Genomic DNA, 18,204 nt, shown 5'->3' on the forward strand with positions numbered 1-18,204 from the left:
GGATATCACTGAAGGGAGGGAGGATATCACTGAGGGGAGGGAGGATATCACTGAGGGGAGGGAGGATATCACTGAGGGGAGGGAGGATATCACTGAGGGGAGGGAGGAAGGGAGGGAGGATATCACTGAGGGAGGGGAGGAAGGGAGGAAGGTAGGGAAGGAGGGAGTGTCTGAGGGGAGGGAGGGAAGGAGGGAGTATCTAAGGGGAAGGAGGGAAGGAGGGAGTATCTGAGGGGAAGAAGGGAGTATCTGAGGGAAGGGAGGGAGGGAAAGAGAGAGTATCTGAGGGGAGGGGGGGAGGGAGGGAGGGAGTATCTGAGGGGAGGAAGGGAGGGAGCGAGGGAAGGAGGGAGTATCTGAGGGGAGGGAGGGAGTATCTGAGGGGAGGGAGGGAGTATCTGAGGGGAGGAAGGGAGGGAAGGAGGGAGTATCTGAGGGGAGGGAGGGAGTATCTGAGGGGAGGAAGGGAGGGAAGGAGGGAGTATCTGAGGGGAGGAAGGGAGGGAAGGAGGGAGTATCTGAGAGGAGGAAGGGAGTATCTGAGGGGATGGAGGGAGGAAGGGGAGGAGGGAGTATCTGTGAGGAGGGAGGGAGTATCTGAGGGGAAGGAGGGAGGAAGGGAAGGAGGGAGTATCTGAAGGAAGAACGGAGTTAGAATTCGAGTCAGGCAGGTGAAACTAAAAAGATAAAAGAAAAATAAGGAATTTATTGTGTGTGTGTGTGTGTGTGTGTGTGTGTGTGTGTGTGTGTGTGTGTGTGTGTGTGTGTGATTTGGACGAGAGTGGGAAATGATAGGAAGAGAAGGGGGGGGCAAGGTGATAAAAGAGAGGAGAGGGAAACAGGGGTGAAGGGGAGAAGAGGGTGACAGAAGGATAGGTGACACATGGAAAAGGTGGGAGGGGGGAAGGGAGAAAAGTGAAGGGAGCTGATGAAAGAGAGGGAGAAATAAAATGGAGAAGAAAGAAACCTTCAGAACAATAACACACATCAGCAGAGTTACTTTTCACTGATGCCAAGTACAGTCGTATTTCCGCTCACCATATTACCCACTCAACTCGCACGGTCCTGTTAATTCAATCCTAATTATAACTTTCTATGAAATATTTAGTACTATACTGCCAAAATAAAAAATTATGAAATTAATGAGAAGCTTATGGCATTTAGAGGGGTAAACATAAGCTTTACTTTCGACAGCAGAAGCACCTTACTAAATTTGTTCTTTCTGATAGCCTTTCTTATTTTTTTTTTTTTTTGGGGGGGGAGGAAATGAACGTTTCACGTTAAATTTCTTTCTCTACTGTTTATAGCCATATTCCTTCCACTGTATCACCCACTGAGCTATAATATCAACTGTTTCTCGTGTGTAATGGCGGACACATCCAGCATACGTCCTGGTCGCCAAGCAATTTAACCAAATCTAAGCGAGCAATTTAACCTAAACCAACCTAACTTAAACCAAGATTCGAGTCAGTTTTAGGAAATCCACCATTATAAACGACGGTGAGGCATAAGGAAAATGATAAACACAAGGGGGGGGTGAAGTCAACAGAAAAAAATTATTTACCACCATGGAAATTGTCAGAAAAATACAGAAAACAAACTGCAGTAATAGCAAATAACTGGTAACAAGGGGAGAGGGAGGGGGAGACCAAGGGAATAACGAGGAGAGTGTATGTAAGGTGGAGGGAGGGGGAGACCGAGGAAGAGATGGAGTGCTGAGGTAAATGAGTGAAGGTAGGGTGAGTTGGGGGGGGGGGTGAGCGTAATGACAGGGGACAGGACCCTTACAAGATAAAGGCATCTGGCCATAGACAGATACATACTGTAGAATTGGTAAGGGCCTTATGTTGCTTGACGTAAAACGTACTTTTACCTTTTTAAGAATGAAAATGGAATTGAGGAAGCATTATGGGGACGATAATGCTTACAGCATATGCGTTTCAACAAGCCTTTGCGCCCCAGAGAGCGTCCAGGGGTAGTGGGGGTAGCAGTGAAACCACCAAATACTTGGAGCGCTAATTCGCTTTTACTATAGGTATCCTTCTTTTAGAATACAAAAACTGGAATAATTCTTTAGCAATTATGTATATCTGAGCATTACTGACAACAATATTAATAGGTTACACGAACATTTGTCAGCAAAATAAACTGTAAATGTATATTGCCGAAATACTTTGGAAATATTTAACCATTATGCAAGCCGTAATGAAGAATCTAACAAATCTTGCTTTCGCCACAGGTGCTTCCTCCTGTAATTTCCTCCGATTTTGAAGACGAAATGGACCCTGCAGTGCAAAGACTGCAGTGGACCAAGATGACTGAAAGATATGATGACTGCGGAGGTGAGGCAGTACAGTGCTTCATGGAAGTTTGATTTTCGCGGGAATGACTGAAAACAAACCCTCAATGTATACTTTTCGGATCCGCATAGCCTTTACTTTCATTAAGCGAATAATTATTACTTAACTGGAACAAAGAGTGTAGTGTAACAAATCTTTTCATTTATGACGTGTTAGTATTCAAAATCTGGTCACTCACACAAATTACACAGAAAAATATGCTGGTATTTAGAGTTCTGTTATCCTTTACCCATTTAAAGCTGTCAGATGTCGCCAGAGAGACCAATCTCACCAAATAGTTCCAAGCAGTGCTGCCACTTCTACAGATTTATCTGTAATCTACAGATTTTGTAACTATTTTCAGATTGTCAGAATTTGTTTGATAAAGAGGGTTAATCTACAGATTTTCATATTGGAAGACATTTTCAATGTATTACAGGCTTTGCTTCCTTTGTGGATAAGAAACTTATCAAATATAAATACTGCATCTGCCTTTTGAGAATTTTTTAAAAGTTCCACACTAAGACAATATTTCACATGTTGTGTAATTTACCACCTGCACTGGGAGCTGCTTAGTAAACAACTGCTGCATTTTTTAATCAGACAGTGCAAAGAAGTGCATTATTTCACTTGGAAATACATTGTACAGTATATGCTCTAATTCTGGTGTGGTTCCTGTGATATAATGAGTTAATATGAATTCGACTTACTATCACTTAACAAAGATACTAGGCCTACACTCCTTTCCAGTTTAGCTTATGACCAAGTGTAGTCGGACTGGACGGTTAATTTGACTTGTAACCAAGGAGAACCATTCCTATTTGATAAGGAAGGCTGATCAAAATTCATGTAACCATAATTTTGTATTCAAGTTGTGTGACAGGCCTAGTTCCATGAGCTAACAACTGGCTATACAGAGTCCACTATTTTTGAAAAAAAAAAAAAAAAAAAAGCCATATTAGTTTGTAACTGCTCAATGGTACTATTATATTATGACCAAATTCTATCTTCAACATGTGGTATGTCATTTCTGTGGTCAGTTAGGGAAAAATTCGGGAGGTTCAAGGGGAAGGCTGTGGAAAATTCGGACGGGGTAGTTCTCCATTTCCCCCCACGGAATGGTCACTTTGAGGGATCTACAGATTTCCACAGATTTTTTGGCATCCAGCTTCAGATTTACCAAATTTTTTGGTGGCAACACTGGTTCCAAGTCCGAGTCGCGACGGAGTCCGCGATCAAGCGCCACAGAGTAGGACCGCGAGCATAGATATGACCGCGACAACCCCCACTTCTACCTCAACACAGGACCCATATACATATGTATGTATCAGGACCCATATATATATATACCTGCCCCAACACTTTCGCTCACGAAAGCTCCGTCACGTTCCGTGGTGCTCCAGCTGAACACAGCATTTATTTGCCATAACTAAAGGGCAACATTCATAGCATGAAGCAATATGGTCGCCGTCTCTCAGAATAATGATTCTCTAAAAGAGATAATGTACGTGAGCATTAAATCTATATTGCACAAAGTATATGTTCAAAAATATTTCCAAGGCACTTTGGAATACACACACACACACACACACACACACACACACACACACATATATATATATATATATATATATATATATATATATATATATATATATATAGGTAAATTTTTAGAAGTAACCAACGTTTTCTTTTATTATTTTTTTTATGGTTTCCAATGCAAAATACTGTGCTTTAATTAGTTTTGACCCTCATTTTGGGGGGAAAATCCCCCTTTTGGAATTTTGAGTAAGATTTCCAAAAGTGGGTTTATCCCCCAAAATCAAGATCAAGATTAAATAAAAATACAGTACACTATTTTGCATTAAACTAACCCAAACTAACCTAACCTAACCTAACCTAACCTAACCTAGGCCTGATCTAGAGCCTGACATAGACCGAATGCACACGCCTGCACCAGCCAATATGGCGCAACATTCATCCGTTACTGAGCGACAGCCTAACCTAAGTCACTATATGACTATCCCTACAAAATTTGCTCCCCCAACTGAAACTAGGCTTAAAGGGTAAGTCTTAGTTAGAATAGTTCAGGGACGTAATATAATGAAAATTGGTAACGTTGGTTACTTCTAAAGTAATACCTATATATATATATATATATATATATATATATATATATATATATATATATATATATATAACTTCTCCAGGTTCTGATTTTATATCAACGCACGTCATGGATGGAGTGGAAAGATGGCGGAGATGCATCAGTGATTTGTTATTGTTGTCTCATTGTCTGTTGTGGCGTCAGCTGCCTTCAAGCGTCTACTGGTAGGTGTGCGCTTGTCTTCCCCGTCAGGACGATTATGTAGAGGGGGTTTCAAGGATAGTCACCATAGGTAGGGGTAATAACGGGGATAAATTTCAGCGGAAGAAGGTCATTTACCATCATGATAAGTCAGAAAAACACAGAAAACAAACTGAAGGAATATGGCTCGAACTGGTAAAGTTTTTCTGCTGTTGAAAGAGTACATTAACCTTGGATAATTACTAAAACATGCTTAAAAGTTTAAAACAGGTTAAAAACTCTTGGAAAGGGAATGAAACCAATGAACCTGATCCTACGCTAACAAGAATACTGAAAACATTTCTAATTTAGCCCATCAGACATCGATAACAGTACGGTAACTTACTGGGTAAATATTTGTTGCCATTATTTTTTTTTTGTTCCATTTGATAGTTTTTTTTGTTTGGTTCATTTAAGTGTTTTGAGGCCTCATTTGTTGTGCACATGAATAATAACCATGATATGACTACGGCAATCGTCACAGTCATATTATGGTTATTTTTCATTTGCACCACAAATGAGGCCTCAAAACACTCAAACGAAATTAAAAACTTTCAAATGGAACAAAAAAAAAAAAAAAACGGCAATAAAGGAAATCAATCTCCTAACCCTGCGGGAGCTCGTGATTGCAACCTAACCTAACCTACCCCAACCTAACAAAAGCAGCCTAACCTAACCGACAGAAAACGAAGGCAAAAATCACTGAAATCGCATCAGCATCCACCAGAAAACTATATGGCACAGCCAGTTAACCAAACCAAACAGACCTGACCTAACCTAACCAACCCAACCCAACCTAACATAAATTGCTGCGGCGGAATGCTTACTTTGGAGATTCTCTGGTCCAGGTTGTGCAGTATATTTTTCTGGTAGTTTTTGATGAGATTTGAGTCATTAAACAGTTGTCACAGAGGTGGTAAACTATGTTTACAATCCCAAACAGCACCAGAGATGGATATCAACTTGTGCTGTGCTGAAGACAGATGGACACCATCCTAGAATGTTGTTTTTTGGCACAAACTTACCCTTGTCAATGCTGATTTATCCAAAGCTTCCCTAAAGTTTTGTAACAATCCAACTTATTGTATTTCCCGCCACTTAAATTGCACTTTCCCCCTCCCCCCCCAAAAAAAATGCTAAAACACACACACACACACACACACTAACCTTTTGGGAACAGAAATAGAGGACTGTTATGGAGAGAAAATAGATGTAATAGTATTTTATATGCCCCCCCAAACTAGGACATGGACAGATTATGAACATTAATAAGAGAATCCAATACTGTATTAAGCTAAAGATGTTAACTGAATGAAGAAACAGAATAATAATCATGGGAGATTTTAACTGTAGAGCAGTTGATTGGGAAAGTATGGCTGCTGGGAACAGTGAGGAATCATGGGGAAGTTAATTAATGAAATTGGTGATGGAAAACATGTTGACTCGATTAATTAAAGAAAATAAAAGATGTCGGGCACACGACGAACCATCAAGGCTTGATGTAGTATTCAGAAAGGACCCAAATGATGTGAGGAACATAACCTACCAATGCCCATTTGGTAAAAGTGATCATCTGGTTATTGACATGGAAGTGGTGGGAGTAAGGGAAGGAGAAAGAGATGAGAAACACAGAGAAAATAGATACAATTATGGGAAAGGCAGACTTTGCTTCCCTGAGGAACTTTCTCCAAAATGTACACTGGAGTAAAATGAATGCGATCACAAATGTTGATAAGAAATATGAGTTTTTGATAGAAGTATATAAAAAAGGAGATAGTAAATATGTCCCAAAATTCTCCACAGCAGTGGAAAGGAAGAAAGAATGGTTTAACAACAGATGTAGAATGGCACATGAGTCAAGAAAATGGGCATGGAATAAAGTGAGAAGGTATAGTGAAAGGGCTTGGGAGGAGTACAAGCAGGTAAGAAACGAATATGTAAGGGTGTAGAGAGAGGAAGGAAATACGAAAAAGATATTCTAACTAAATGTATAAAAGGACATAAACTATTTTATAGGTCTGTAAATGGTAAAATGAAAGTTAAGGACAGTATAATACAGTTGAAGGAGATGATACTTACAAAAGAGAAGAATTGTGCAAAATGATGAACAACAAGCTGCAGTCAGTCTATGTGTTGGATGAGGAATTTAGGGAACCTGAAATGGAACCCAGGATGACAGGAATAGCAGAAATTGCAGTTGACATAATTAACCTGCGCCGTCCCGGCGACGTGAATTAACGCGGCAACATTGCAAGGTCCCTAATTTGCACGATTTTCAATTTTCGTGAGTGATTTTTGGCACGTTTACACGGGACACCTTCCTCTATTCCTCTACAAGATGCCAAGCAGGAACAATGCCTTACACCGCATAACCTCTCCCCCCCCTGCATGCCATTGTCTCAGCAATTCACCTGTTATCAGTGACCTGGCCAATAAAGACATTCAGGGCCAGAGTGATTCCCCAATCGATGACAATGTGGAGGACAAAGTTTACATAGCATTAGAGGAAGAAACAGTCAGAAATGATGATCAGGTAATGTAGGAAAAAAAAAAGGTCATGAATGGTGATGAGTTAGTGAGTGAAACAATGCTTATAATGCCTGTATTACTGTTTGAAAACCAATATACTCTTGTACTACATATAAATTCATACCAAGTAAATAAATAAGTACTGTTTATGAGTGGATAAAATAGTTACCCTCCCATAGAACTTATTTTCTTTGGTGCCAGCCTGTTGGAAAACCCAGTCAGGTAAGGAAATACTCAAACCTAAATCGAGTATTTTAAACCTCAGGTGAGCGATTTCTCTGTGAATTTTCGATGTTTCTCACCAAAACCGGATGTTTGAGCCAAAAAAATAAAAAAGGTCCAAAAACGTCGGGATGGGGCGGATTAAAGTGCTACAACTGATGGGGGACTTGGATATGAGGAAAGTAATGGGACCAGATGGTGTGGCTGGATGGATCCTGAAGGAAAATGCTGACCAGGTAGTGTGGCCTGTTTATGTCGTCATCAAGGGCTCTCTGGAAAACGGACAGTTACCTAAGGACTGGAAAAGAGCATATATTGGGCCAGTCTTCAAGGGAGGCAAAATGGAAGATCCACTCAGTTATAGACCTGTATCACTTACTAGTGTTATTTGTAAAATACAGTATATGAGAAAATTATTAGAAAAAGATGGATAAAGTATTTATAAGAAAATGAAGTAATAACATCAAGACAATTTGGTTCCAGGGAAGGAAGATCATATGTTACTAACCTATTAAGTTTCTACAGTAGGGTAATAGATGTCATACAAGAGAGAGAGGGATGAGCAGATTGTCTATATCTCAGAAATGAATTTGACAAGATGCCCTATAAGAGACTGCTGTGGAAGCTGAAGATCTTTGGAGGGGTGCATGGGAAACTATTAAAGTGGAAGGGAGATTATCTGATGGGAAGGCAGATGAGAACAGTTATAAGAGACAAGGTTTCACAGTGGAGAAATGTGACTAGTGGAGTACCCCAGGGCTCTGTCTTAGCCCCAATAATGTTTCATTTATAATATATATATATATATATATATATATAAATAAATGATTTGCCAGAAGGTGTGACTAGTTATATGAGTATGCTAAAATCATGAAACATATTAAATGTACTGATAGTTGTAAAAAAAAATTCAAGAGGACTTGGACGAACTCCACAGCTGGAGCCAGACTTGGAAAATTGATTTTAATGCCATGAAGTGTCCTGTATTAGAAATGGGAATGAGTGAACAAAGACTGCACTGGACATATAAAAATGGCAATGAAATAATCAGTAAAAGAAATGATGAGAAGGACTTGGGAGTGAATATTCAGGATGACTTGTCACCAGAAAAGCATATAAAAAGAATCATTGGAGGCACTTATGGATTACGGACCAACATGAGAGTGGCTTTTACTTATATGGATGAGGAAATGCTGATGGAGTTGACAGTGACCATGATAAGACCATGACTAAAGTATGCAGCTGTGGTATGGTCACCTCATTTTAAGAGGCATACTGGAGAGGGTTCCAGTTTATAAACTGGAGAGGGTTCAACGGATGGCAACGAGGATGATACCATGCTTAAGGGATCTGACCTACGAGAAGAGATTGGAAAAACTGAAATTACCAACACTGCGCGAGAGAATGGAAAGAGGTGACGATCACAATGTTTAGAAATGCAAGAGAATTGGAAAGGGTCGATAGAGAGGATCTCTCTGTGTTGGATGATGGAAGAACAAGAGGTCACGACTTCAGGTTAAGGAAAAGTAGATGCCTTGATGATCTTAAAAGGTTCTGTTTCCCGAATAGAAGCATAAGTATTTGGAATGACTTAGACAAAGAGGTTGTGCAGGCAAAAAACATTCATGTGTTTAAAACTAGACTAGATAAATGTAGATATGGAGACAGGACAATACGAGCTTAGCTCAGTTCCTGTATACAGTACCCTCGCGTCCAGCACGCGTTAGTCCAGCACAATTCGAGTCCAGCACGGTGAGCAATTAATTAGTATTATTTAATACGATTTAATTGCTGCAACACGAGTGTGTTAGCATAACACGCACAGAGCTCCGAGAAGTGGGCCAAATCCGCAGAGTTCACTCTAGCACGATCACCCCCGGTCCAACACGGCCATACTGGACATTCCCATGATGATGATAGCCAATGAAAAACTTCTGATCAAGTAGCCTTCCCCGCCCGCTATCGTGACGTGATCGTGATGCCACCCAATTAAAAACGCTTCTAGTGTCACGTGATGTTTTGTTTACATTTCTCCCGCCACAGAGCCACTCAGTCGCATAATTGCGTTGGTAGGTGCTTTTTTCTTGCTGCATTTTCTGCCCTTGTTAATGCATTTTACCTTGCTCACCATGCCTAGGAAGCCTTCTGAGAACCCCAAGAAGCGTCGGCACCTCCCTCAGGCCACTAAGCTAGAAAGCATCGAGAGGAAGAAGGGGAGAGGAAAATTGACATTGCCAAGGCCTACGACACGAATGAAGCCAATGTGATCATAATAAAAAACTTAAGACAAGATCCTGGCAGCCGAAGGCTATCACACGACACTTCATACCAGGTTTGCCGAGGATACGATGGTAAATCGGAACAGTAACATGGTAAAATTGCCGACGATACCACGGGCATTTGGAATTCATCTGGATGGATTCCTGCCAAGGATACGATGGGGAAAACAGTGTGAGCAAAACCCAGGCGACTCAACAGACAATGTATCGTACTACAGCATTGAACATTTAGCCTGACACTAAATACATATTAATATTTTAGAATAAATATCAATCGTTTTGAAACCCTTCTCATCGGCGTGCGTACCAGTTTATAAACAAAGTTGCTTCTCCTTATTCTCTACCGAGTCAGCGACAGCGATCACTTTCCACAGTCACAAGACGGGGCTCTGGAAACATTGTGAGAAGCATGCACTTTGCCGAGGATTAATGGACGAAGACAGTGATTCTGAGTGTGATTTCGAAGGATTTATGAGGGAGATTTGATTTCGAAGGACTTATGAGGGAGGTTGAGGAGGAGCAACAGCCATTACCCCCTTGTGACGCCAGCAGCCATCCTCCGGGGACCCAGTAGGACTAACTACAGCCTTGGATACCACCTTCCATTCCCAGCAAGCCCACCAACACTATCCTAAAAGGTTAGTTATCATTCATAGCACAGTACCATTTATTATAATTACAATAGTACCAATATTTGTATAGGTTTATGGTAGGTATTTAGGGTGACTTTTCCAAGGGTTGCTGACATAATTCATTTTTCCCCATAAGCTCTGTTGTTAGTCCAACATGTTTTTGGTCCAACACGTGACCCATACATGACAATATTACCGTGCTGGATGCGAGGGTACTGTACTATCTATCTATCTACTATCTACTGCCAGACACCACAATCCCGTAAAGGGTGGCCATTTGACACTGAGTTATTTGTTTTACAGAGAGGGGAGTACAAATAGGTAAATACACACACACACATCATGGTTTGGGACAGACCTACAGGTTGAGGTTACTAGTACGAAGGCCACCAATGGTCAAAAGTACCGACAAATTACTCGATGGCCTTACTGTTTATTAATAAAAATTTCAATAATGCAGACTTGGATTGGCATGTATTATCGTAAATGCACAGTAAACTAAGCATTCAGTGGGTTAGATGTGCACACTCATTGCCAATCATGATATTGTACCACACCAGGCTCATAATTCATAAAGAAAAGAAAGTTAATCCTGTTGAATGTAAAGCTGAGGTGAAAGACTTGTATTTTTTGTATTTCCACTTTAAATAAATAATTTCATGCAAAATTATTATTCTAAGCTTGTCTAATATTTGATATTTCAGTGTGTCTGGATAAGTTACCATTGGTTAGCTTAGGTTATATTAGGCTATATTATGGTTAAATAAAGTTAGTTTAGACTGTTTTAGATTAGGTTAGGGTTGACTTGGTTAAGTTAGCATTGACTGGATTGGTTAGGTTATTTTTGGTTGGGTTAGGTTGTATTGTTTTGTTAGGTTAGACAGTTTGAGTTAGGCAAGACTTGTGTGTGAATAGTAAAGTTATCCTTGTAATAATAAACTCTGATCTAGGCTCATGTTATCCTGGCTTCAATTATTATGGATTATCTAAGGACGAACCTATTCACTTGATCCAAAAATATACTTAACTGGGGGGGCTATGTATGACTTTTGAATCCAATGCATTTGCCATTTTTAATGTCCTGTGATTGTTGAGGGTTTTGTTGGTGACAAAGTACAATAAGTCAGTATACCAGCACTAGGCAGGCGTTGGAAGTATCCAATCTACTTTAGGAAACAAATGCGAGAGCAATCAGTAGTTAGCTATAGTCTGGTGGCACAGAGGTGGCTCTAGGCTGAGAAACTTGGCACCCATATTCACCACATAGGACTTATCAGATCTGTGATATATTCAATGGAAGTTTTTTGTTGCAGATCAACCCCAGTCTGTCTGGCTGATCGGACTCATTAGCTACAGGCAAGCAACGAACTCTGCAGGGTTGTCCCATGCACTAAACTGATGTTCCTTTGCGGCTGACAGTGCCTCACCCTAGCAAGGTGCGAGGAAGAATGTGGAGGTTTGGTTCCTGGATGACTGCCACATTTGCATCTCTCCTCCCATTTAACGGGGGCACCATATCAGGTCCCACTTCACCCTGTAAATTGGTTGTTACCTGCCTGAGTTGTAATGGTTTCCTGGGTTATAGGAAACTAGTGGGCTTGTCACTCAGGACTGAGCCACTAGATATGGAAAGAGGAGTAATAAAAGGTGACAGGAAGGGAATGGAGGGGTAAAATGAGAGGAAGGCAGAAACAGAAAGAAAATGAGAAGGGGGAAAGAAGTCGGCAGCACTACCATACATTAAGTGAGTGGATGATCATTGCCACCATGTACTACCTTCAGTGTTTAAATTATGTCATTACAATTGCTCTCTTTATCTTTTTATTAGGAGTACTTGACATTTAATCTTTACTGGTTTCTGTGTTTTCTGGTTTCTGTCCGATGACTTCTGATACTATTACATGGTTATTGATGTAATGTTAAGTACTTGTCCAGCAGATAGTTTACTGCTGTGTGGGTAATTAAGTGATCTATGATTTAGGTATGTGGTGAAAGAGCAACTGGACATGCACAAAGCAGCTTGCAGTCAGTTCATCAGATAACTGATGTGGACTCTGCAGACCCGAGTTAAAAGGTAATGATTGTGTGCAGACTCAAATCTTCATGTTGATGTTTCTAGCTATGTCTTTATAAAGTGTTGAACAGTAAGCCATTGTTTTGCTTGGCTAATGTATTCTTAAGTTATACTGTATATTATGCAAATGGAATCTGCACAAAAAGAAGCTTAAGAATCCTCCTTTTTTGGTATTGGGGAATAGTGAATCAGCAGTTTTCCCAAAGGTCCCTCTTTTGCCTCCATAAAAAGTTTTTTGTTATCTTTAACACAGGAATGATGTACAGTACACTATGCCATACTGTCAAACTGTGCCAAAATTGATGTTATCCATGTCTCTGATGCACAATGATGAGGTGGCAGGAAATTCTAAATACATTCCAAAAGTAATATAGCAGTTACTAGATCATTACTTGAGGAAGGAACGTCACATTTCAAGGGTTAAAGATGTTTTGATCATGAATGTTACATTAAAGTGATATTAACTCTCAGATCAGTTGTCTTTTTTTGTCTATAACAGTTAGTGTTGTACACAGAGTTTTGCAAACCAGCCCTTAATCATGCTGAGAGAGTATTATTTCTTTTGCCATTTTTATATGCATTTCCCTGTCTTTTATTGCTGTGCAAATTGAATGACAGTAAAAATTAATCTGAATATACTTATTTATTTATTTATTTTTTTTCGCAAAGCATAAATGAGCTCCATGCAAAATTAGAGTTCACCGGAAAGTGTTATTAACTTCATTGAGATGCTGGTCTAATGGCAGCTGTTGTTCCAGGTTCACAGCTGAGGTCATAGCAGTAAAGCAGTCATAAACAATGTCGTCATCAGGGTGCTGCCTGAGTAATAGATGATAAGTATAAAACAGGACTGTGGCCACATCTTATGCTGTGTCAACACATTCAACAAGAGGTACCTTGGTCAACAACTTAAGAGTTATACTCCATGTAATGTCCTCTGGAAGATACCCCCCCTCCCCATATATGAGCCGATCTTGGATAATTTACTTGCTGCAGTATCCTTTGCAGTATCTGTTGCTGCAGAGACAATAGGTAACAGCTATTGAAATAAGGAAGACGGTAGTAATTTCTGTCTGATATGACAGCCTGACTCAGCAGTGATGGACTGTATATTTATAAGTATGGTTCAGAAGCATTCGCATGTGTTATTAATCGAGTGAATATTGAAAGGATTAGTAGTCTGTGCTGAAATTTTAACATTTTTTGTAATTACAATTATTATCCAGTAATGGTGATGAATTTTTAACAGTTATTGCTAGTTGTAATGGGAACATCTTACAACTAAGCATTGGTACAATAAAGGTACGTCATCCTACTGGTGGTAGACAGCAAGATTAACACCAAGGTAGAGTCGCAGAAATATGCTTGAAGTTGAGAGAGGTGTAAGGAATGATATAATGGAGGTGGTAAAGGAAGAACCAAATGTAAAGATAGAGTGTGAGGTAAGTGATAAAATAATGGAGGTGGTAAAGGAAGAACATGATGTAGAGTGTGCGGTGTGTGATAAAGTAATGGAGCCAGTACAGAAAGAACCAGATATAAAGTTAAAGTGTGAGGTGAGTGAAGACATGTACTTCAGTGAGAATGAGATTAATCAGGACACGGTGTCCCTCTCACCCGAAGTTAAGCAGTTCAAATGTTTAGAGTGTGGTAAAACACTTTTGAGGACAAGCTTATTCATCATACAGTAGTTCATTCAGGAGTGAAGAATTTCAAGTGTGATGTGTGTGGTACATTGTTTCGTTGGAAAAGTGCTCTCACGAAACACCTATTAACTCATTCAGGAGTGAAGAATTTCAAATGTGATGTGTGTGGTAAACTGTTTGGTCTTAAAAGTACTCTTACCACACACTTATTAGTTCATTCTGGCATGAAGAATTTCAAATGTGATGTGTGTGGAATCCTGTTTCATCGGAAGAGAACTCTCACTGAACACATGTTCATTCATTCAGGAGTGAAGAATTTCAAGTGTGATGAATGTGGTAAACTATTTGGGCAGAAAAGTACTCTCGCCCAACACCTGTTAATTCATTCAAGAGTGAAGCATTTCAAATGTGACGTGTGTGATAAACTGTTTGGTCGGAAAAGTGATCTCACCAAGCACCTATTAATTCATTCGGGAGTGAAAAATTTCGAGTGTGATGAATGTGGTAAACTGTTTGGCCAGAAACAGCATCTAGCCAATCATCTGTTAATTCATTCAGGAGTGAAGAATTTCAAGTGTGATGAATGTGGTAAACTATTTGGTCTTAAAAGTAATCTCACCAAACACCTACTCATTCATTCAGGAGTAAAGAATTTCAAGTGCAATGACTGTGGTAGACTGTTTCGTCTGAAAGATGATCTCACCAAACACACTTTAATTCATTCTGGAGTAGGCCTAAAGAATTTTAAGTGTGATGAATGTGGTAAATTGTTTGGGCAGAAGCGAAATCTCACCAAACACCTACTAATTCATTCAGGAGTGAAGAATTTCAAGTGTGATGAATGTGGTAAATTGTTTGGCCAGAAAAAACATCTGGCTGAACACCTATTAATTCATTCAGGAGTGAAAAATTTCAAGTGTGATGAATGTGGTAAACTGTTTGGCAGAAAATATTCTCTCACCCAACACCTGTTAGTTCATTCAGGAGTGAAGCATTTCAAATGTGACATGTGTGGTAAACTGTTTGGTCGGAAAAGTGATCTCAGTAAGCACTTATTAATTCATTCAAGAGTGAAAAATTTGTAGTGTGACGAATGTGGTAAACTATTTCACCAGAAACAGCATCTGACCACTCAACTGTTAATTCATTCAGGAATGAAGAAATTCGAGTGTGATGAATGTGGTAAACTGTTTGGTCAGGCAAGTTATCTCATCAAAAACCTATTAATTCATTCAGGAGTAGGCCTAACGGCTGTATGCTTAAAGCTAATGTAGGGCCTTTCATAAGGGCCCTATATCAAAACGGTATGCTAAAAGTTTAAGTAGGGAAAGACTTCCCTCAAAATGTAGAGGTTGCCAACGGCCATACCACGTTGAGTACACTGCTTCCCGTCCGATCAGCGAAGTTAAGCAACGTTGGGTCTGGTTAGTACTTGGATGGGTGACCGCCTGGGAACACCAGATGCTGTTGGCATAACGTTCTCCCTACGTGTCAAGTGGGGTTGGTGGAGGATTAGTGCCCCTCCCTGTAAAACAATTAACTCTAAGCCCTTGGCCACCCTGTTTGGGATACATGGCATCTGGCAATGAATGAATGAATGTTCCAACATTTTTTTAAGGGGAGGAGTGGCTTTCGCAAACCCTATATTTAATTATTCGTAACAAAGTAACTCTGTACCTCCAGAAGGCATAGAATAATGTAAGTAATTTATGTAAAAAATATTTTAACTTGCTAAAAATGCAATGCAAACATACACGGGAACTGAACCGTTGGTTATTAAAACACGCGGGCTGTACCTTACCGAGTAGTAGGTCAAACTCGGGCCTGTCTCTGCCCTTGGGGTGACACGCACTGTCATTTTTATTTTTTCAAGAGTAGTTAACAGTAGCCGAGATCCTAAAATTGACATGTGTAAACCACATTTATACGTTACCCATGTGATTTAACAGAATATAGAACGTTCAGTCAGTGCTAAAGGTAATAATATACGTTAATATATGTAACGAGAAAGGTACTGTTCGTCGCTCATAGGCCAAACTATGAAGCATCGTGCCAGCATTGGATCATCTTTGCGTTTTAATCTCAGGCACTGCAAACTGTTTTTCATTTTTTTATAATACCATTTTTAGTTATCAGCAGCATTCTATTCATAATTCTTGGTAATCATTAACGAGACATAGGACCACCTAATTTTGCATTTTTTCCTTGCTTTAGCCTTTCATGGAATTCTTCAAGTACTCTCGAATTGTGTTTTCAAGTTACAGTGTTTTTTGTTTCTTTTAAATGTGGTAAAACGTGCTTTAAAAAGCGGTGTTTGTTCATGGACAGCCACTTCTTGCAGTGCACAAAGACAGATGAAGGCCATCTTAGAGCGCCATATACGATCGAAATTACACTTGCAGGCCTGCTTGTACAAACCTAACCTAAACTTTCGTAACAACCCAACCTTATTTCTCCTAACGTTACCTAACCCATTTTAGACTAACCTAACCAATTTTATGCTAACCTAACCAAATTTACCCTAACCTGTGTGCGAAGACTGACAAACTCCATCTTAGAACTCTATTTTTCAGCGAAATTGCCCTTTATCAGTGCTCATTTACCCAAACCTAACATAAATTTTAGTAATTCAACCCAGCCTTATTTATCCTAACTTGTTTAAAGTTAACCTAACCAGTTTTCAGGTAACCTAACCAAATTTATCCTAACCTAACCTGACCTATCTCCAGCGCTATCATATTTACAACATAAGTATTGATTGAAAAGTTTATTACTATAATAGTATATAAAGTATACGTACAAATAAGTGCGGATATAAAAAAATGACGGGAAATTATATTGTTTTGGTGCCGATTGACATCGTCTGGACAAAGTATAGTCACAGCGACTTCCACGGGAGTACTTCCGATGTACCAACTGGTCACGCAGGGATACCAACCGCCCCCTTTCCCTTAACCCCTAAAGCGCGGATCATTGCGTTTCCGACGCTCGCCAAAAAGGACATAACGGCGGATCGTCGTGTTTGCGATTCGAGTTAATTTTGAATAAACGCGGGCAAGGATGTTCCAGCTGGTGTTATCTATCAGTACCACCACCCTTTAGCTACAATTAGCATACTTTACCTTTGTACTACTGACCTCCAGAAGGCATAGAATAATGTAAGTAATTTATGTAAAAAATATTTTAACTTGCTAAAAATGCAATGCAAACATACACGGGAACTGAACCGTTGGTTATTAAAACACGCGGGCTGTACCTTACCGAGTAGTAGGTCAAACTCGGGCCTGTCTCTGCCCTTGGGGTGACACGCACTGTCATTTTTATTTTTTCAAGAGTAGTTAACAGTAGCCGAGATCCTAAAATTGACATGTGTAAACCACATTTATACGTTACCCATGTGATTTAACAGAATATAGAACGTTCAGTCAGTGCTAAAGGTAATAATATACGTTAATATATGTAACGAGAAAGGTACTGTTCGTCGCTCATAGGCCAAACTATGAAGCATCGTGCCAGCATTGGATCATCTTTGCGTTTTAATCTCAGGCACTGCAAACTGTTTTTCATTTTTTTATAATACCATTTTTAGTTATCAGCAGCATTCTATTCATAATTCTTGGTAATCATTAACGAGACATAGGACCACCTAATTTTGCATTTTTTCCTTGCTTTAGCCTTTCATGGAATTCTTCAAGTACTCTCGAATTGTGTTTTCAAGTTACAGTGTTTTTTGTTTCTTTTAAATGTGGTAAAACGTGCTTTAAAAAGCGGTGTTTGTTCATGGACAGCCACTTCTTGCGGTGCACAAAGACAGATGAAGGCCATCTTAGAGCGCCATATACGATCGAAATTACACTTGCAGGCCTGCTTGTACAAACCTAACCTAAACTTTCGTAACAACCCAACCTTATTTCTCCTAACGTTACCTAACCCATTTTAGACTAACCTAACCAATTTTATGCTAACCTAACCAAATTTACCCTAACCTGTGTGCGAAGACTGACAAACTCCATCTTAGAACTCTATTTTTCAGCGAAATTGCCCTTTATCAGTGCTCATTTACCCAAACCTAACATAAATTTTAGTAATTCAACCCAGCCTTATTTATCCTAACTTGTTTAAAGTTAACCTAACCA

At 39.7% G+C, this 18,204-nt stretch overlaps 1 non-coding gene and 1 pseudogene across 1 annotated transcript; both read left to right on the top strand.

Moving 5' to 3' along the window:
- The first annotated feature begins 13,819 nt into the window (after positions 1-13,819).
- Positions 13,820-18,204, top strand: part of LOC145402722 (uncharacterized) — a 123,667-nt pseudogene continuing 119,282 nt past the window's right edge.
- LOC145402778 (5S ribosomal RNA) lies at positions 15,423-15,541 on the top strand. The gene has a single exon (XR_013897878.1). It is a non-coding gene; the product is annotated as a 5S ribosomal RNA (ribosomal RNA).

This window comes from Coenobita brevimanus, chromosome 58 (genome assembly GCF_032717465.1).
Source record: "Coenobita brevimanus isolate Jiangsu-jjx chromosome 58, ASM3271746v2, whole genome shotgun sequence".
Taxonomy (NCBI): Eukaryota; Metazoa; Arthropoda; class Malacostraca; order Decapoda; family Coenobitidae; genus Coenobita; species Coenobita brevimanus.